At 37.7% G+C, this 22,502-nt stretch overlaps 1 protein-coding gene across 9 annotated transcripts in view; it reads right to left on the reverse strand.

The window, feature by feature from the left end:
• Hnrnpc (heterogeneous nuclear ribonucleoprotein C) overlaps nucleotides 1-9,379 on the reverse strand; it is a 61,381-nt gene extending 52,002 nt beyond the window's left edge. For 4 of the 9 annotated variants that reach the window (XM_077109136.1, XM_077109135.1, XM_077109134.1 and 1 more), the window contains exons 1-4: nucleotides 9,250-9,379; nucleotides 8,588-8,632; nucleotides 3,996-4,158; nucleotides 3,643-3,668 (exon numbers count right to left, since the gene is read on the reverse strand). The gene's annotated coding sequence lies outside the window, so the exon portion shown is untranslated. Of the gene's footprint in view, nucleotides 1-2,912; nucleotides 3,544-3,642; nucleotides 3,669-3,995; nucleotides 4,159-8,587; nucleotides 8,633-9,249 lie in introns of those variants that run through there. The other 5 variants (XM_076849961.2, XM_076849959.2, XM_076849962.2 and 2 more) reach the window with 5 other exon arrangements.
• Nucleotides 9,380-22,502: the final 13,123 nt, after the last annotated feature.

The following is a 22,502-nucleotide window of genomic DNA, read 5'->3' on the forward strand; positions in this document are numbered from 1 at the left end:
AAGTAATCCAATCTGTAATCTTACTGCCTAGGTTGAATCTGCTCCATTTAGGCTTACTCATTGTGTCTAAATCTTGGGCAAATTATTTAAATTCTGTACTTCAACATTCTCGTGTCTAAAATATGAAGGATAAAATCAAAATTATGTTACCAAAAATTAAGAATTGCTAATAGTGGGGCTGGGGTTGTGGCTCAGCGGTTGAGTGCTCACCTCGCACATGTGAGACCCTGGGTTCCATCCTCAGCACATTAAAAAAACAAACAAAAACATTTTTAAAAATTGCGAATACTAACAGATAAAATAAAGTGTTCAATTACAGGGTGAATATTCCTTACCCAAAATGTTTGGGACCTTCAGATTTTGGGTTTTTAAATTCTTGCATAGGGCTGGGGATGTGGCCCGGGTTCGATCCTCAGCACCACATACAGACAAAGATGTTGTGTCCGCCAAATACTAAAAAATAAATATTAAAAAAAAAATTCTCTCTCCCAATCTCTCACTCTCTCTCACTCTTTCTTAAAAAAAAAAAAATTAAAAAATAAATTCTTGATAGATCATCAGTTCAGTACACTTTATATGAAAATCCAAAAGCTTAAGCATCATGTTGGTGCTCAAACTTTTCAAAATTTTGGATTTTCAGGTTTTAAGAAAAGGGATGTTGAACCTGTTATTATTTTCCTCAGGATGCAATGCATGTTCTATTACTGTTCTCCTGAATCAGAAAGCAGTTAATTGGGTATTACAGAAATAACTAGTAATCTCCTAATGTCTTATCAGTTCTCCATCTGTCACCTTCTCTGCCATCACTAATTACATTTGCTGATAATACAAAAAAAAAAAAACTTGAAGAAAAACCACCCAGTATCCTTAGTCCTATTTTCTTCAAGAGTTTCAAATAGGGCTGGGGTTGTGCTCAGTGGTAGAGTGCTCGCCTAGCATGCGTGAGGCACTGGGTTCAATCTTCACATAAAAGTAAAATTAAAATACCTAAAACTAATATTTTTTAAAAAGTTTAAAACTGCCTACTTTTATAAGTCTACCATGCCTATCTACACTTAATCCTCATGACTAACATCTCCCAGACTACAGACAGAATGTAGTTCCTGACAAATAAATCTCTCTTCTCCAAAATCCTTCCCGATTCTTCTTTTGCCAGATAATCTAGACCTGAAACTTGACCTTCCAAGGCCCTATATTATGAATATCTGATCCCTGCATCTCTTATTCTATGCATTTTCTTCCTTTTGTGGTACTGAAAACTAAACCCAGAGATGCTCTACATTGAGCTACATAGCCAGTCCTTTTCTTGAGACAAGGTCTCATTAAGTCACTCCGGCAGGTTTTGAACTTGCCATCCTCATGCCTCAGTCTCTTGAGTAGCTGGGATCTCATGCAGCTGTGTGATACTATTTTTCAGGAATTAATTATTGCTCCGAAGACAATTATTTTCTCCCCATTATCTGTGCCTTCACATGATATTCCAGACCTCAAGCTTCACCCTTAGCTCCTTTACCATCATCTTTCCACTTCTGTTACCTACATTTGTTTTTCTATTTTCTCATCCATAATAGTATATTTTTTCTCTCCATGGATCAAAACTACAATAATCGTTGTTTGTATCTCCCAAGAGGAAAAGGTTTAATCTGCTGCTTATATGCCCAAATCTAAAAATTTTCAGAGTAAGAACTCTGAATTGTTTCATGAATCAACATTTCTACTTTAATGTCTCATGAATACTTAAAAAAAAAAAGAGGGACTTGGGTGTGGCTCAGAGATGGAGAAATCATCTAGTACACATCGGGTGCTTGCTGGGTTTGATCCTCATCACCACATAAAAAATGAAGATATTGTGATCACCTACATAACTATGGGACAGATATTAAAAAAAAAAATTAATCAATACTCCTACCTAGTCACTGGTATTAACAAGCATACCACTACAAATGATTTAAAAGTTGTAACTCCCATTATTCATGTCTTTATTAAATGTTATTCTTATAAATACTCAGGATTCATCCCTTCCTATTACATTAGGGAACACACTGGATTGCCCAATAGCCTGTGGAGCCTCAAGTCTCACTGGAAAAGGGGTCAAGTCTAGATCCTTTTTTTTGTACTGGGCATTGAACCTGAGGGCACTTAACCACTAAGCCACGTCCCCAGCCCTTTTAAAGAGACAGGGTCTCACCAAGTTGCTGTGGCTGACTTTGAACTTGAGATCCTGGCTCAAAATTCCCAGCTGCTGGTATTTCAGGCGTGTTGGAATCACCACACCTGGCCCCTTTCCTCATATTCTTAAAATCTTTTCAGTGATAGACTTCTAACATTAGAGCTTATCTCGTGGTTTGATTCATGTTAAATGTAAATGAGATAAATGCAGTCCAAAATTACTGTCATAAACCCAGATTGGTCTAAATGACAGACTGTCCTCACTAATTTGCAGTTATCTAAGAAAAAGACTGCCTAATGTCTTCGTCTTGTTATTAATCATTAAAACTAGTCATTTTCATTGTAAATTACAGGAAAACTTCAGCTGCCATATTTATCAAAAAATTCTTGTGCTGGGGATGTGGCTCAAGCGGTAGCACGCTTGCCTGGCATGCACAGGGCACTGGGTTCCATCCTCAGCACCACATAAAAATAAAGATGTTGTGTTCACCAAAAACTTAAAAAATAAATATTAAAAAATTCTCTAAAAAAAATTTCTCCAATCAGTCCAAATTAGGAATACATCATTATTCAACAATTAGTTTTACAAATAACTTAGGCTGCCTCCATTGGGAGTCATATCAAGCTATACAGAGGGCTTATCCCAACACTTCCAGAGAATGACCTACACCACATCCACTAAATTTAAATGACTCTACTTCCTATTCTTTGCAATGAAACCAAGTGGACCTCACACCTCTTACCATCACCCAGGAAGGGTGTGCATCTGATCCGAAGGCCCCCCTGGCTCCAGGTCATCCTGGCTGATGCTGCTCCAGGCTGGGCATCCATGTTGCTGCAGCTTGTGGTTTGTGAGGGGTAGTGTACAGGAAAAGCAGGATGGGATTTCAAGGGAAACAGGAGGAAGATGGCTTTCTGGGAAAATGCCATCACCATTATAGGTGTTAAGTAGTACCACACACATTTTATTGCAGCACAGTTTAAAAATTTAACAAATTAAAGATTAAAAATAAAAAAACAAAAATAAAAAAAATTAAAAATACAGACGTCCAGAGATGCTCTAAAACAGTTAAGTTAAAGATCAGGAAAAATAAGGTCACAGACTTAACAGCCAGTAAAATTATTTCCAGTGTGGGGAAGGGGTTGAGGACAAGGGTGGGGTTGGGAGAGAAAAGGTTTATGTGATCAATCCACTTAAAAATGCTAATGCCTTCACTCTCTCTCCCAAGATGCAAAACTCCAAAGTCAATCAGGAGGCCGAAGAAATTCTTATGAACATTCAGAAAAACTCGATTTTAATCCGGTTAAAAATCATCAGTGTCATTATCATCATCATCATCACCATCATAAGTATATAATAATAATAATAATAATAATAATAATAATAAATAATAATAATAACTAGTAACAACAATAAAAAGGAAATCAGCGGAAAGTCAGGAAAAATGTAAAAAAAAAATTGGAATAACTTACTGTAGCTGAAGATCAAAAAAATCTCACTGTAAAAAAACAAAAATAAAAATAGCCCAGATTAGAAAAACGGGAGGTGCAAAAATGTTAAGTCAGTAAAGTTCATTTCTTTTTTTCTTTCCAAAAGCAGTTTCCACAAAAACCGCAAGGGTAATGTTCTCAGTAGCAGACAAGCAAAGCCCTTTCCACATCATCAATCAATCTTAAAAATACACGAGGAAGTATAGAGGTCAGTTTATGAGAGGCTAAAAGGCTCCTCCTCCTCTAACCCAACTGCTGCAGAAAAAATAGAAATAGAAATTTTAAAAATTACATCTGAAATCCAGGTCCCGTTTTTGGAAATTAAAAAAAAACACCTGTAAATTTGCTGTAGTGCACACCAAGTTGCATCCTTATGTTTAAAATGTCTTTATAAAATCATTTTGGAATGGGAATGTGTGTGTTCTGGAAGGGTGGGGGAGGGAGGTTAAAAATCAAAGCTGAGCTCCAGTGAGTAGGGATGGGGTTCGCCTTGCTGCCCTGTGAAAGGAGAAGGGACAGATTGAGTCAGAGTTCCTCAGAAATGTTGTGCCCTAAACCCCCAAGACAGAAACATCTGTCTATTGCATCTAACACATATTGGTAAAGCATTAACATTTCACTGGAATGGGGTAAGCCTTGATAAGCATTATCACTGCTACCAGTGACTGTATTTACAATTCAACATCAATAGATGGCCAAATAACTAAATACATGTCAGAGTCCCCTTAAGGGGCTCTGAAGAGAGTATACATATGAACAAGTCATCTGAATAATCTTCAGTTTGGGCACGAAAAATGCAAAAAAAAAAGTAGGCCAACAAATGGAGATGAAAAAGTGAGCAAATATCAAATACTGAGGTTATGAAGGTAAGCAGACTCATGTACTTTTCTTGAGTAATATGGACTGAATGTGAATGGTCTATCATGAAAATATGAACTAAAGATGAGTAACCTACTCTCAAAACCAATGAGTGATCAAACCAAAAGGCCTAATGAGGTTCTACAGTTAGGGGGAAAGGTATTTTAAATAAGGAGCCCATTTATTCTACTCACTGACAAATGAAAAACGATACAGATGGGAGAAAAAAATTAACTATTGTGGCTACTGAATATTTAATGTAATAAAACATGTGAAATAAACTATGGTCTTTACAGAATGTTTCTGTGTGTTTTTTTATCTAGTATAGTGAATTGGAAGACTCTTGATACATAATACCATACTAAAATAAATTATACATGACACAATGGTTGTTTCATCAGTTAAAGGAATTAGACTGTAGCTAATACAAGTAAGCATGAATTGGTTGCAGTCACATTTCCATACTGTCATATGGTCTTGTTCTCCCTAAATTTGAATAAACTCTATAAAAATTTTAACCTGACCTTTGAAAATGTGTTCCTTGAGCCGAATATGTATGAAAGACTACAGCAACAGAACAGGTAATAAAATTCAGATTTTTAACTAATTTTTTAAAAAGCAAGACATGTTTACGCATGACATACTTTTATATTTAATTGGTAATAGTGTACAAACGTAAATACTATAGAAAATGTTAAATACTATAGAGAATGTACATTTGAATATTATCCCCTTCAAGTCAGTATTGAAATTACTGTGGAACACTCCTGTTGGAATCATGGTCTGAACCTGGTAAAAAAAATTGTCAGGATGTTAAATTTATGGCTTGTCCACAAGTCCTTTGCATATACACAGCAAGATACGCCCTTAAAAAGCATGAAAAGAAAGCATTTACATTTCTCAATGCCAAGAAAATACTGTCCTTTAATATGTTAATCAAGACACCACCACAGCATACCATGAAAATTGATTGCAAAGCTTTTGGATTAGGAGTTATCACAGATCAGTCAAAACCCATGAAGTCTGGATTCCTTCTTCTAAAATGGTATTCTCAAAGTGACTTTTGCCAACCAATAGCATGAACGTCATCACTTGGCACTCACTAGAAATGCAAATTACAAGGCACCATCTGAATTAATTAGAAACTGGTGGGAGAGCCCAGCAGTTCAACTTGTCTTCTAGTTAATTCTGTGTTTGAGAATCACTGTGAATATTTGAGGAAACCTTACCCCCTAATCAATTCCTTAAAGTGCCTTCCTTACCTTTCCAGTGTATTATCTATCAACTGTCACAATGCTTGAAATGTTTTCCCGATTTAATATAAACAAACCCAAAAAAATGTAACCCTCCTTTCACAGTAAATATACCAAAGGAGTCAAAACCTGATGGTAATCCTTTTTCCTTTCATAAATGCAAACATTTCAGCATCTAAAACAGTACCTGCAGTTATGCTATACCTAACATTTCTGGTTTTCACAAATCAGAAAAATAAATCTAATACATACAAGCAAACCATAACCTCCTGTTTCCAATGACAATGAACACATAAATATTAAAGCAAGAACAAACAATGCTCCCCAAAACAAATATTAGCCGGGAATGATACCAGAATTCCAGATACTCAGGAGACTGAGGTAGAAGGATCACAAAGTTTCAAGGTCAGCCTTAGCAACTTAGTGAAAGTCTAAACATCTTAGGAAAACTGTCTCAAAATAAAACATAAAAAGCCCTGGTGTTGTAGTTCAGTGGCTAAGTACCCTGGGTTCAATCTCAGGTCACCCCCCCTCCAAAATGGCCTAATAAAATTTCAAAGACTGACATACAGTTTTTATGATCAGTTGCTAATATTAATTACTAATTTAGAAAATTGCTTTTATTTTTTTCAGTACTGGGGATTGAACCCAGGAGTGCTTTACCAACCTACATCCCTAGCCTTTTTAAATTTTAAGAGTCTCAGCTGAAGATAGCCTCGGGAATACCACTATACCCAACCAGAAAATTGCTTTTAATAAAAACTTTTCTCCACTTCCCAGTCTTCTGGAAACAAGGTAATTTGCATTAGAGAAATTAAAATAAGAGCTGGGAGCCTTGGCACACAGAGAATTGTAGGTTCAAAGCCAGCCTCAGCAAAAGCCAGGTGCTAAGCAACTTAAGACTCTGTCTCTAAATAAAATGCAAAATAGGGCTGGGGAGGTGGCTCAGTGGTCCAGTGCCAGGAGTTCAATTTCTGGTACCCCCCACCCCGAAAAAGAAATTAAAATATAGTCTAAGCCCTCTGATTTAACAGCTATGAAACTCAAGTCTAGAAGTTCCACTGATATGCCTGACATAACAGATGCAATGAGCAAAATAAAATTCAGTTCTCCAAACCCCTAAGCCAGGATTCTTTCCACTGTTACACTCCCTAGTTAAAATCTCTCACAATCAACACTTCATTTTCCCCCTTTTTGTGGTATTTACCACTAAATTACACCCCTTTTTTTCTTTTTGAGACAGTGTCTTAAGTTGTTGAGGCTGGCCTTGAATTTACCACTCCTTTTTTCTTTTTGAGACAGTGTCTTAAGTTGTTGAGGCTGGCCTTGAACTTGTAATCAATCCTCCTGCCTCAACCCCGGGATTACAAATGTGCATCCCTGAACCTGGCAATTTAACTACTGATCTTTTACAACTAGCTATTTTAGAATTTATTCTTTGCTTGTTCCTAACAGTAATTTTATCTCAAATGATATCACATATTACATTAAAACCTCTAGAGATCTAATTACAAACATAAGCAATATTTAAATCCTCTACAGAAATAATAGCAACCACCATTAATTATTACCAAGAATGACTCAAGCATAACAAGATCTGAAGACCTACAACTTGTCATCCTTCCTAAACCCTTCCTCTGGGTACAGATTCTTACCTAGTTGAAAAAACATCTAGAATTGTTTCTAATAGTCTGTGGCTAGAGCTCCCGATATACTTTTTGTTTCCTTGATACATGTGAACATCCAGGAACCCATATTTCTAACAAGTCAAGGGAAGAAAAGTACCCTTGAATTAATTTCAATTTTTATCAGCAACTTTCTTACATTCTAATTTCTGACATCTACCAATATTTTTGATAGCTAATCAATTACAGCCCTTAACCTCATTTCTTTTTTTACAGCACTAGAAATTGAACCCAGTCCTTACATGTATAGGCTAGCCCTTTTAAGACTGAGCCCAGCCCTTTTTGAGAGGGTTCTCCTAAGTTGTACAGACTTGGATCTTCCCATCTCAGCCTCCCCAGTAGACTGAATAAAAAGAAGGCAAGACCACACCTTACCTTGGTTTCTGACTATTCAGCACTGATAAATTTTTAAGCCCACGAATAATACACATTTAGGCTTTTAAAAAGTCTTAGCCCTTACCCATATCAAACTGTTTCCTTAAATTTATGTATTGGTTTAAACTGTGATTAATGATATTAGTTTTTGTTAAAAAAAAAAAAAAAAGTAACGATAAATCGTATGCAAGGATTTTTTTAAAATGTGATTTCCCAGATAGGCCAATGTGATACTACTTTAGTTATTATTTAAAGGGTGATGCTGAGAACTTTACCCAGGGTGTACTACATGCTAAGCATGTGCTCTACCACCACTGAACTACACCTGGGACCCATATTCTTTTTGTTAGCCAATATTACAATGAGGTTTCAGCATTTGGCAGATAATAAGCACACAATACTTGGCTTAATAAAAAGTAGTTGTGCATTACTGCCCAGGTTCAAATGTACAGAATTAATGACAATATCTTGAAGGGTCAAATTTTAATTCTATCATCATAGCAAGTTACATTAATAACAAATGGAGTCTGGTAATTTTTTTTTCCCAAGTCCAAGAGTTTTGGGAATTTCCAGTTACCAAAGAGTTTCTGTAACTGGGTTCTCCTAAATTAGAATATAGGGTTTTAGTACCTAGTGTTACTAGTTGACCTACCTAACATCAAATTCCTTAATAGTTCTGCTACTGGTTTAATATAATCCTGTCAACCAACACTCTTAATGCCTCAGTTCCTGTCTGAGAAAGATATTAATACCTACCTCAGCAAAGATCCACTAACTTATATATTTCAAGTGATTTGTAACCTGCAGATAAAAAAGTCAGCTGTAATTATTACTGTTAAATATAAACAATATTTCCTTTAACAAACAGTTAAAAGTAAATACTTCGAGATCCAACATTTGCCCAGCGAAAAATAAAAAGTAACCGATAAAAATACTAAACCTATTGTTAAAATATTATTCCTATGCCATGCGGCATGTTCCGTAATTTATAAAATTCGCCATACCTCTACCCGTCCTCATCCCCCCTGCCCCATTTTTAAATTTAAAGCAGTATTATTAAAAAGCACCAATTATACATTAACTGCAATTATATTATGAGCCTCTCGGTCTTCACTTTCGTTATCTCGGGAGTCCTGACGGTCGTAGGAAATGAAAGGGAAAGAAGCCGTTAAACACACTAGAGCGAAAAAAGCACATTTTTCTTGCCGAGAGTAGCCTAAAGGACACTAAGTTAAATCTACGCAGAGGCTGAGGCCTGTAAACTCTCTCCCGCTCCAGACCTAATCCCCAATGCAGAAAAAAATAAACGCGGGCCTGGTTTCTCTGCCGAGGGGAGGGTTCCCTCGTCTTTTCTCCCACACCCTCTCGGTCTCCCTAAAAAGCCCAGCGCCCCCACTGCGTCCACCCCCTCCACTTACCAGGAGGGGGAGGGAGAAGAGATTCGATTCTGAATCTCCTACTCCCAGATTCTATATGAAGAAGTCGACCGCTGCTCGAGGTCAGCAAGGCGGCCGCAACCGCTCAGCCTTCGTCTCTTCACAAAATGGCCCCCGAGTCTCCTCTGCCGCCGAGGCGAAGACCTAAACCCCGCCCCACTCCCAAGAACCTTCCTATTGGCTGTTCCTCTTCTCGCTCCTGCTCCTAAATAGACAGTACTACCGCTTTTCACAATTCTGTCCAATCACAATCAGAAGTGGGTTAGTCCAAGTCGGAGAATTTCCACATGCGTGACAGAAACTAGTTTGTAACTGGCTATTATTCCTGTCATTTAGTGCTTGAGGAATGTTTATTGGCCACTGTACCAGACGAAGCGCCGGGTGGAAATTCGCCTTTGTATAGCGTACCGCTTCGCATCCGGGTATCCAGGAGCTCTGACTGGCGGCCGCATTGTCCTATCTCTGATTTTTAGAGTTCCTAGTAAAAGGTCCGCCCAGATCTCGGAATTCCCGCGGCGAGGGGGCAGGGAAGGGTTAGGGTGTAGCCAGGTACCGGGCGCAAAAGGACCTGCCCTAGCCTCGGGCATAGGAAAAAGAAAGGGCGCCAAATGAGGCCTCCGCCATGCCGCGTGGATAAAAAAAAACACTGTCTTTGGAGTCAGAAGGGAGCATTGATAACTAGACAGTTTTTCCAATGATAGATCCCTTCTCGTTTCCATCTCTTAATATCAGCTGCCTCCTGGACTTCTTAAAATGTTTGGCCTCCCAAACTCCAGCCCCTAATCTAGCCTAACTTGTTTCACTCATGAATATACAAACCAACCATTTTGACCTACCTCTCCAAACCTGGTCTCTTAATTCTCATCCTGAAATGGGGCTGTCTCCCACTTAACCCCCTTTCTGTTATCTCCTGCCAGTCCCTCTTGTTATATTATAGGAAGCTTGCACACATTGGACTTGCTCCTGCTCTGCTCAGAAAAGGAAGCCTTTTGTGTGCTGCTCTTAGGGAAGATTTCATTTATTATTAAGTAGATACAGCAAGGTATAAAGCACTGTCTGGGTAGTGTAATTTCATTTGTATGCTTCTTTTTTTAACCCGCTGGTTGAACTCAGGCGCCTAATCACTGAGCCACATCCCCATTCCCTTTTAATTTTTGTTATTTTGAGACAGGGTCTTTCTAAGTTGAGAGACAAGTGTACATATATGAAGGCAGTTTTATGTGCTCGTTTTGCATTAATTCTAAATTCCAGAGAAAGAAGGCTAGCTCTATTTTTTTTTTTTTCTTTTTTTTCCCCCTTTAACCAGGGATTGAATGAACCCAGAGCATTTAACCAGAGTCACATCCGCAGCACGTTGTTTTTGTTGTTGTTGTTTTTGAGACAGGTTCTCCTTAAGCTGATTAGGGTCTTGCTAAATTGCTTGCTAAATTGCCTTGAACTTGGGATCCTCCAGCCTCAGCCTCCTTAGTCGCTGGGATTACAGGCATGCAGCCCCACACCTGACTAGCTCTTAAATCTGGGGGAGAGAAACTTTTTAACTTTTTCATTGGTATCCCTTTCCATACCATGTGGATTCCCGCCCCCCGCCCTTATATTGCGTTAAACTAAAAAGTAAAAACAAGATACATGGTAGGAGCCGGGTGCGGTGACCCTTGCCTGTAATTCCAGCGACTCTGAAGGCTGAGACAGGAGGATTCGAGTTAACATGGTAGGAAAAAAATATACTAAAGGCTTAAGAGTGGTTTTCACCTGATGGGGCTATTATATGTGATTTTTGTTTGTTCTTTCATTTTCTTTTGAGATGGAGTGTCCCGGGTTTCCCAGGCTATCTTTGAATTTGCAGTCCTTCTGGCTCAGCCTCTCCAATAGCTGGGATCACAGGCAGGAGCCACTATGCTGGACATAGGACAGTGTGCGCGCATACTTTTTTATATTTTCTTAATCATTTACTTTGAATCAGTGGGGAAACACCTGACAAGTGCTTAAAGCCTCATCTGAATTGCCACATGGCAGTTTATTTCAAAGAACTTCATAACACTGGCATGACGCAGGAAGAGGGAAAAAATAGGTAGAGACATAAAAGAAGGACAAGAAAGGGCTAGGGTTGTGGCTTAGTGGCAGTGTGCTTGTCTCATACATGTGAGGCACTGGGTTTGGTCTTCAGCACCACATGAAAATAAATAAAATAAAGATATTGCGTCCATCTATAACTAAAAAACATTTTTAAAAAGGACCAAAAAAACCTACATTCTAATTCAGAAGTTTGTACTTCTGGTGGCCTGTCATTCCTAACACCAGTCTGACTACCAACCTGTGACTCCCAAATTCCTCAGAAATCTGTAAATCTACCTGTAAACTGTTAGTTAACCCCCAATAAACATATTAAGTAAAGAGAGGTACAAAATTTTGAGAAATATATAATTTAGGGGATTTGCAGTGTTATCTATGGGTCAGATGATAGAGATCACATTGGCCTAAAGATCCTGAGATTGACCCTACCACCATAATCATATTGACATCACCAGACTATTATTTCTACATATTCTCTCATACCAGCCCCTTAAAAGAACAACCAGGAAAACAGAAAATGCAACTGTCACTCCAGAGAAGGCTGGCATTTACCCATTAATGTGTGTATTTCTTGCTGTAGCCTCAAAGACACCCCTCCTTTGAGATTGTCTGTGTTTTCCCTTGAATATGAATCTACTTTCCTAAACAAACCTCTGACTATGACTCTTACTAGTGCATGCTGAAATTCTTTTCTGTTAAGTAACCCAAGGGTGCTACATACCCTGGGTCAAATTCCTCCTTCTCTCTGGGAACTCCTCCAGGGACATCTCTTCTGTAACAACACTGTGGTTAATTTTACACTCTTCTCTTCTCCTGGAGAGTAAGTTGTTTTTTTTCATAGTAGAGTTTAATTCTTATTCCTCTCTATATTTCTCTTGCTTATTACCTGGCATAGGGCCTTAAATAGAAAGTAAAGTTGGGTTTGATGGCCTGAACCTGTAATCCTCATTCTTAGGAAGCTGAGATGGAGGATCACTTGAGTCAAGGAGTTCAAAATCACCCTGGGCAGCATACTGAAACCCTGTCTTTAAAAAAAAAAAAAAAAAATTGGCTCAGTGGTAGAGTTTTAGAGTTTTTACCTAGCATATGAAGGGCCCTGGGTTCTATCCCAAGAATCTCTCACACACACACACACACACACAAAAGAGTGGGTTTTTTTTTTTTTTTTTTTTTTGTGTGTGTGTATGTGTGTGAAACTGGGGACAGAACCAGAACCTAGAGGTGCTTTACTGCTGAGTTACATCCCTGGCACAATTTTTTGGGTGTTTGTTTATTTGTTTGTTTGTTTTTGAGATATGGGTTTTCTTTTTTTTTTTTTTTTTTTTTGAGATATGGGTTTTCAAAGTTGCTGAATCTGGGCTGGAGTTTGTAATCCCCCTGCCTCAGCCTCACAAATAGCTGGAATTACAAACATGCAACACTATGCCTGGCTGAAATAGGTTTTTCTGTTTTGTTTTGTTTTGTTATATTTCTGGTGCTTGGTATCCAACCCAAGATCTCACACATACTGAATAAGTGCTCTACCACTGAGCTACTATTCTCAAGCCCTGAAATATGTATTAAATTAATTAATCCCAGGAGCTGCAGTTGTGGCCCAGCGATAGAGCACTCGCCTAGCACATGAGAGGCCCTGGGTTCAATCCTCAGCACCACATATAACTAAATAAAATAAAGGTGCTGTGCTCAACTCAACTAATAAATAAATATAAGAAAAAAATTAATTAATCCTTAACTATTTATCAGGGGAAATTTCTATTTTTCTGAGACAAATAGACTGTCCTTTCTTTTTATTTTTGTTTTTCTTTCTTTTCTTTTTTTTTTCCTTTTGTGTGTATATGACTATCACTAAGCCACACTATGAGCCCTTTTTATTTTGAGACAGGATCTCCCTAAATTGCTGAGGTGGGTCTTGAATTTGCAATCCTCCTGCCCCAACCTCCTGAATCACTGTGATTATAGGCCTGCACCACCACAAGTGACTTTTCTTTTCTTATTTTATTTGTTTATTTTTATCTGGTGCTAAGGATGGATCCCAGTGCCTCACTCATGCTAGGCAAGTGCTTTGCCACTGAGCCACAACCCCATCCCCAATTTGTCCTTTATTCATTGTGTACTTTTTATAGCACTTATTCAGGCCCAGGACTAGGAGGCATGGGTGACATGTAATTCTATAATTCTTAACCTAAGAAAGCCAAAACAAAACACCGATGTATATTTGTTCCTCATTGTTCTCACAGAATAAACATGTTTATAACATGTTAATAAAAACTACCTGTTTTTATTTACCAGAAAACAGTTTTAGAGTGAGGCATGGTGGCACAAGCCTGTATTCCCAGTGACTTGAGAGGCTGAGGTTGGAGGATCTCAAGTTCAAGCTAGCCTCAGCAACTTAGTGAGACCCTACCTCAAAATAAAAAATAAAGGGCTGGGGATATGGCTCAAGCAGTAGCGCACTTGCCTGGCATGCATGTGGCCCGGGTTGGATCCTCAGCACCACATACAATCAAAGATGTTGTGTCTGCTGAAAAATTAAAAAATAAATAAATAGATAAATAAATAAATATTACAGTTCTCTCTCTCTCTCTCTTTAAAAAAAAGATTGGACGATTAAAAAAAATAAAATAAAAAATGTTGGGGATGTGGCTCAGTGGTTAAGCACCCCTGGTTTCAATCCCCCTTACCAAAAAACAAAAAAAGCAGTTTTACTGCATGAACTTTGCCATGGCTTGCCTATTAACCAGTACTGTATTTGGTGCAAGATAAGTACTTAAGAGAGCATTCATATTTTCAAGAAGTTGCCTCTAGACAACTCTTTGTTGTCTAGGGTAGAAGTAAAGGATATGATACACAAAGGAAATGAAGTCAACCTGCCAAAGAGATTCCTGTAGGCCTATTTATGTGCCCAATGGTTAAGATATGGAATCAGCCTATGTGCCAGTTAGATGAATAAAGAAAATGTGATATATAAATTAAGCATGGTGGCATACACCTGTAATCCTAGCAACTTAGGAGACTGAAGCAAGGAGGATCACAAGTGCCAGGTCATCCTCAGCAACTTAGCCAGAACCTATATCAAATAAATAAATAAAATGGCTAGGGATGTAACTCAGTAGTAAAGCAACTCTGGGTTCAATCCCAAATACCAAAGAAGAAGGAGGAGGAGAAGAGCAAAGCAGTTACTGATATGGAAGGGCTAGTTTATTTATTTATTTATTTAATTTTTTTTTGGTACCAGGAATTGAACTCAGGGGCACTCGACCACTGAGCCACATCCCCAGCTGTATTTTGTATTTTATTTAGAAACAGGGTTTCACTGAGTTGCTTAATGCCTGGCTTTTGCAAAGGATGGCTTTGAATTTGTAATCCTCCTGTCTCAGCCTCTGGAGCTGCTGGGATTATAGGCACGCGCCTCTGTACCCAGTTTAGTTTACCTTTTATCTTATAAATATTAACTAAATAACATCCTTGATATCTATCATTCTGAATACTTCAGCCTATCTAATCATCCACCCCATTTTATTCAGATCAAATGGGGCTGGGGCTATAGCTCAATAGTGGAGCGCTTGCCTAGCAAGTGAGAGCACTGGGTTCGGTTCTCAGCACCTCGTATGAACAAATAAATAAAATAAAGGTTCACTGACAATTAAAAATTTTTTTACACCAAATAGGGCTCTCTAGTATAATTATCATTGCTTCCTTCCTCTGCACCTTCCATCCTCCAAGGATGTCATAAGCATCTTTCACTGGAAAGTGAGAAAGTGGTCATGGGTAAATCTAAACAAAGCACATTTAAAATTTTGCAGTTTTATAATTTTATTCAGCACTATTTTTAATTTGGACACCTTTTTGATTGTTTGCAACTATCTGCTATGTGCAGGGATTACCCTCCACTTTCAAGATTCTTTAATTACTGCATCCTATTTCTCCCACATTAAGTGTGCCCCCATGCAGATCCTGCAAACTGCTGTCATGGCAATAATGTGAAAACATTTCCCTTTACTGTGCAACTCCCACTCTAAAGTCCTATAATAACTCTCTATTCCAGTCCTAAGCTTCCCCCTGACCCTAGGTACTGAAAATTGAACCAAGGGTTCAGGGGTACCACGAGCCATATCCCCAGTCCTTTTTATTTTTTATCTTGAGACAGAGCCTCACTAAGGTGCTGCTGCAGCTAGCCTCAAACTTTAGATCCTCCTGCCTTCAGCTTCCCAAATTGCTGAGACTACAGGCCTGTACCACCACAGTGGACCAGTCCTAGGTTTTCTGGTTTTTATATTGTTTATTTATTTTTATGTGGTGCTGAGGATTGAATCCAGTGCCTCACATGTGTGAGGCAAGTGCTCTGCCACTGAGCTACAACCCCAGCCCCAGTCCTAGGTTTTTATTGTCTCATTCATAGCTACTCTCTGACTAGTCCCCTCCTTACCTACCAATTTTATCCCTCCCCAAGACCCTACTGTCCACACTTGAACATATCTAACTCAAGTCCCAATTAATTCTTTTTTTTTTTTTTTGGTACTGGGGATTGAACTCAGGGGCACTTGACCACTGAGCCATATTCCCAGCCCTTTTTTTATATTTTATTTAGAGTCAGGGTCTCACTGAGTTTCTTAGTGCCTTACTTTTGCTGAGGCTGGATTTGAATTGGAGATCCTCCTGCCTCAGCCTCCCAAGCTGCTGGGATTACAGGTGTGCGCCACCATGCCCAGCCATATTAATTCTTTTTGAATTTATATATGTATATTTTTTAATTAAATAATTAAATATAATTAAATCATTACATATCTTTTTTGAAGATATATAATGATTTATTCAAATGCTTATTCAATCAGCCAACGCTTTTAAATATGTTTTAACTGAAAGTGTTTTTTATATTCAACATAGTGATCTAAACATCAGATATATCACAAACTAAATATAACAGTCTGCTGAGAGCCACAGCCAAGTTGTGATGGCGCCAGAAGGAGTGGTTAAGAGGTGACGCCAGGGAGCCATTAAGATGATGATAATTAAGTTATTAGTGCTGTGACTGGATGATGCTGGATTGGGACAGGCTGTGTATTGAGTTGTATATGGACCCCTGCTGTCTGGCAATAGGGTGGCTCCAGGAATAGGGTGGTTCCTGCTTCCTCCCTACCTGCTCCATTATTTTAATGCTTCTTAAATGGAGATAACCTATTTGGATTCTTTTTGTCCACTTTCAGGTATAATGATCATAATGAATATACATATAATTTATGAATATACATTATTTATATGTATATATTGTTTATATCATATTATTTGTTTATTTGTTAATTTTTGTAGTACTGGAGATTTAACCCAAGGGGCACTCTACCTTTGAGCTACATCCCTTTTAATTCCTTATGTTCATGTGGGGTCTCACTAAATTGCCAAGGCTGGATTAGAATTTATAATCCTCCTGCCTCAGCCTCCCAATCACTGGGATTACAGGTATGTATCACTGTGCCTAGTATCATTTCTTAATAACAGAAATCCCTGAGCTTGAAAATTAAAAAACAAGCAAGCAGCTGGATATATGTTATATGATTACCCTTATAATAATAGTAGAAATAATAGATAATGTTTACTGCAGATGCTATATGTCAAGCATTTTTCTAAATGTTTTACATGAATTAACTCATTTGGTAATTTTATTACCCCATTATAAAGATAAGGAAACTAAAGCATAGAAAAGTTTACTTAAAATTCCACAGGGTTTTTTTTTTTTCATATACTTTTACTTTATTTATTTATTTTTATGTGGTGCTACTGAGGATTGAACTCAGTGCCTCACACAACAGGTGCTGCCCCAGCCCCCACAGTTTTGTTTTGTTTTGGTACTAGGGATTGAACTCAGGGGTACTTGACCACTGAGCCATATTCCCAGCCCCTTTTTTGTATTTTATTTAGAGAGAGGATCTCACTGAGTTGCTTAGTGCTTTGCTTTTGCTGAGGCTGGCTTTCAACTCGGGATCATCCTGCCTCAGCCTCCTGAGCAGCTGTGATTATAAGCTTGCACCACTGAGTGCAGCTCATAGTTGGTTTTTGATGGAGCCATATTTCCGACCCTAGAAGGTCTGATTCTAAAGTTTGTACATCTAACTACACTGTTATTGTGTATATGTGTTATATGTACTTATATAAATTATGCCAAAGTGGAAAAATTCTACCAGTTATTCATTTAACGATGATTTATTAAGTATATCCTATATAGTAAGCTTGTGCTAAGTACCATGCCAGGCTACAAGTACGTGAAAGTGAACAACAGACATGTCCTCATTCTTCAAAACAGTCAAATAGTAATTGAATAATGAGTAAATATCTATAATAAATTGTAAGTCCTACTAAAAATAAGTATAGAGTGTTTTGAGACCTACGTAATGTAAATTTCTAGCCTCTTAGAAGGAATAGTATGAAAAATGACTGATTTTGTTCAAAAGACTTCTTATTTCTTATTTCCTTAATTTCTTTTTTTCCCTTCATACTGAAAGTTTTTCTTCAACTTCTCCTTTGTCTCCCTTGCTTTTCTTCTATTTTTCATCCCAGCAATGACCTAAATCTGGCTTCTTGTAGACTAAGCCCTCTTTAACACATTTGCCATCTGTTCTCCTTCTGGCTCTGAAGTACAAGATTTCATCCTCTGATAATTTTTCATTAAGCTACTCTTTCATAGCTTGCAAAGTGCTTTTTAGTTGATGAATCTTACATTTCATGATTAGACCTTATTTTATTATTAAAATAGAGGCTGACCTTTAGAGCAAACATCTAAATGTTATAAAAATACTTTGCAAACTCTTTGGCCCATATCTTTTCAAATATGAAATTATATTTTACAAAGCAATTATCTTTCATGTGACTAGCCATTATAAAATTTACATAAGGACTTTTTTTAAAGAGTTTGGAGAATTTGCTGAACATCTGAGAAAGATTTCCAATAAAATGATTTATTCTCTATTATTTTTTTAAATTATTTTTTAATTTTTTTTTCATCTTTCATACATTTGATTCAAGTGAGTTATGCATTTCCATTTTTACCCCAAATACAAATTGCAGAATCACATCAGTTACACATTCACAATGTTTACATAATGCCATATTATTGACTGTTGTATTCTGCTGTCTATCCCCCCTCCCCTCCCCTCCCATCTTCCCTCTCTACCTTATCTGTTGTTGTTCCGTTCTCTCCCTTCCCCCCCATTCTCTATTATTAATCAGTCCACAGTCCTCCCGCATACTACTTTCTTGTCATCTCAATTTATATTCAGATCTCAGGCCCCAGAGAATACTCCCCTGCTCACTTTCTCATTGTCTAAAGAGCTCTGACTACCACCCCTTTGGGGGAGTTGTAAGGATATCATAATAGGTGTTAAAGAATAGGACTATGGGGAATGTAAAGAAAATAATATCACAAAGTTAAATTGCATGGCAGCGCGCACATTGGAATTATTTGGCATTCAAACACTAGAGCAGAGGTCACTAAGGCCCCATCTTTTCAGTCTCCAAAAACAAAAGGAAGCTTTTGGTTTTGTTTTGTAAGCCAATGTGAGTAAATGTTTCCAATGATTAAATCAATATTGTTTTTAGATTTAAATAATTTAAAGGGATTAAAATGAGAGATTAAAATTACTAAAAATGATTTTGGTGATGGTTGTAATAGTAAAGTACTTTTTAAAAAAAATTGTACATCTGAAATGGATATAATGAATGAGGTTAAATATATAGCTCAATTGTAAGAGTAAAAGAAATTGAAGTTAAAAAATGAAGGACCAGGTATTGTTAAATTCCTCTGCTAGGGCTGGGGATGTGGCTCAAGTGGTAGCGTGATCGCCTGGCATCCGTGCGGCCCGGGTTCGATTCTCAGCACCACATACAAACAAAGATGTTGTGTCCGCCTATAACTAAAAAAAATATATATATATTAAAAATTCTCTCTCTCTCCTCACTCTCTCTTTAAAAAAAAAAAAAAAAAAAAAAAAAAATTCCTCTGCTACACCTTGAGGCAGTTAAGACAACGCCCTACTAGGCTATTTTGCTGATTCATAGCCTAGAGCATACAGGGCCCGAACCAATCAGTTTGAATGTGTACCCCCCCCCCCCCCCCCCCCCCGCTTAGGAATAACCAATCACCCCTGCCCAATCTTTTCCCGCCAATGAATGTACTAATCATGTCTCAGAGTTGTTGTTCAATTTTCCCGCGCCTCATGTTGATTTGTTCTGATGTATGCAAAGCCCCCGCCCTCCCCAAGAAGTGTACTTAAGCGCTGCTCAACCCCTGCTGGGGGATCTTGGCTGCTCGCCCTTCTTGAGTGGGCCGGGAGCCCCAGCGTGTTGGATTGGATCCCCAATAAACCCCCTTCTGCAATTGCATGAGTCAGTCTCTTGGTGGTCTCTTCCTCTGACGTTTCGCCAGACCCTTACACAATAACTCAATAAAGTTTTTTTTTAATTGAAATAAAAAGGATATGACTCTAAAATTTCAGTCCCTTAGTCAAACTATTTTTTTTCTTTACTTCTTCTTTTTTCTTTTTTTTTGGTCATACCACTGAGCCACATCCCCACCCCTTTTTATTTTTTATTTTCAGTAGGTTGCTAAAACAGCTTCCAACTTGTGATCCTACTGACTCAGCTTCCAGAGTTGCAGGGATTATAGGCATGCTCCATCCCACTCTGTAAATTAGCTATATGTTAAATGTCCAGGAACCACATGTGCCTAGTTATTACCACTTTGGATAACATGGTTTAGCACATAAAATTATCTTTTCTTTCTTTTATCCATGAGAGACACATCTCTGAGTTCAAGAAAAAGTTTATTGACAGAGAATATCCGCCAGGCTGCCCTTCTGCAAGGCTCAGCAACATGCTGGGAAAAAAATTCTTAACTATATAGTCATGTACAATGGAGTAGTTAAAAAAATAACCCATCTGGTCCTGTGATTGTTACTTTATTGTGATTTCAGTAGTTAGGGACTCTTTGGGGGTGGGTCTAACCTGAAAGTCATGCCTGGGTGGACAGGTGTTGATTTTCAAAATGGAGTTACTTTGGCCTAAGGACCTAACTCAGTCTTTCTCCCTCCCTTTCTTCCTTTCTTTCATTTTCATGTGTGTGGTACTAGGGATTAGAGCCAGGGGCTTGCACATGCTAGACAAGTGCTCTACCACTAAGCTACAACCCAGACCTTTCTAATTGTTTTTGAGATAGGGTCTCACTAAGTTGACCAGCTGGTCACCAACTTGTCATCTCCCTGCCTCAGCAGTTATAGAAACTATTTTCTCTCCCCTTCTCTTTTATGCTATTAAAAAATACCTTCTTGCAGCTGGAGTTGTAGCTTAGCAGTAGAATGCTTGCCTCATACTTGTGAGGCACTGGGTTTGATTCCTAGCACTACATAAAAATAAATAAATAAATAATGGTACTGTGTCCAATTACAACTAAAAGATAAATCTTTAAAAAAAAAAAGAGGGGCTGGGGATGTGGCTCAAGTGGTAGCGCGCCCGCCTAGCATGCATGCGACCCGGGTTCGATCCTCAGCACTACGTACAAACAAAGATGTTGTGTCCGCCAAGTACTAAAAAATAAATATTAAAAAAAAAAAAAAGAAAAAGAATTATGGATGTAGGGATTTATATCTGTGATTTTTTTTTAAATGGGGATTGAACCCAGGAGTGCTTAACCACTGAGCCACATCCTCAACCTTTTTTATTTTTTATTTTGAAACAAGTCTCCCTTAAGTTGCTCAGGGGCTTGGTAAATTGTTGAGGCTGGCCTTGAACTTTTGAACTTTTCCTCCTGCCTCAGCTTCCCAAATCCTTGGGATTATGCACATGTGCCACCACGCCCATATTATTTTTGCTAATTTTGAATGTAATGTTGTTATAAAGGCAAAAATAAACAATCTAAATGCTCATCAGTAGGGCATTGATTAAATTAATTCTATATTATTTATAGAATAGAACATTAAACTTAGTTGTAGAATAATATTTAATGTTTTAAAACATCAATTGTTTATTATATATTGGTTCTTGAAAAACAAGGGCTTTAAAAATAAATAATCTAAAGTAGTCAAACCCATAGAAATAGAAAATAAAAGACTGGATATGTAGCAAAGGAGTATAGTGCTTGCTTAGCATGCTGGAGGTCCTGTGTTTGAGCCCATGCACCACAGACAAAACAAACAAAACACAATAGAATGGTGGTTTCCAGAGGCTGGGGAAAGGGGAAAGAGTTGCTATTTAATGCATAATAGTTTCAATTTTGCAAGATGAAAAGTACTGGAGATGGTTGCATAACTAAGTGAATATATTTAACACTAATGAACTGTACACTTAAAAATGGTTAAGACAGTAAAGTTCACGTTCTGTGCATTCTACCACAATTTTAAAAAATATATTTTTTTAGTTGTAGATGGACACACTATCTTTATTTAGTCATTTATTTTTATGAGGTGCTGAGGATCAAACCCAGTGCCTCACCCATGCCAGGCAAGTGCTCTACCACTGAGCCACAGCCATAGCCCTAAAAATATTTTTTAAATTTATTTTTTAGTCGTAGTTTGACACAATACCTTTTTATTCATTTTATTCATTTTTACATGGGTGCTGAGGATAGAACCCAGGGCCTTGCACATGCTAGGCAAGTGCTCTACTGCTGAGCCATAACCCCAAACCCACTAAAAATATTTTTAATAAATTTTAAAAAATCATATTTTCACTTAAAAAATTATGTGTGTTTAAGTAGTTATATCTGGATGCTAAGATTATAAAAGAATTTTATTTATTTTTTCCATTCATGTCTTACATAAACATATATTAATTTGTAATGTTATTAGAAAATAGTATCTCCAACTCCTATTTGATGACTGAAATTCCTTTGACATGGATCAAGGCTTTATTTTCCATATTTAGAATACATTGAGCCTAGTGAAATGTTGATATATAATGGTCTAAATTCATTTTTTGTACGTGAAAAGTTTCTGGCATCTGTGGATTAAGCTGTCACATTGATCCCATCAACGCAGCAGGATTTGTTCTCTTCAGAGAGATCTCAGGGCTCTATAAAGTCTCCCATTGTGACCCTTTAAAGAGAGATTTAAAGATCCTTCTTCCAACATCAACAAATTTCTGTTAATCTCAGATCAAACAAATATGTTTCAGCTTTAGTTTTA

The sequence above is a fragment of the Callospermophilus lateralis genome, chromosome 3 (assembly GCF_048772815.1).
Source record: "Callospermophilus lateralis isolate mCalLat2 chromosome 3, mCalLat2.hap1, whole genome shotgun sequence".
NCBI lineage: Eukaryota > Metazoa > Chordata > Mammalia > Rodentia > Sciuridae > Callospermophilus > Callospermophilus lateralis.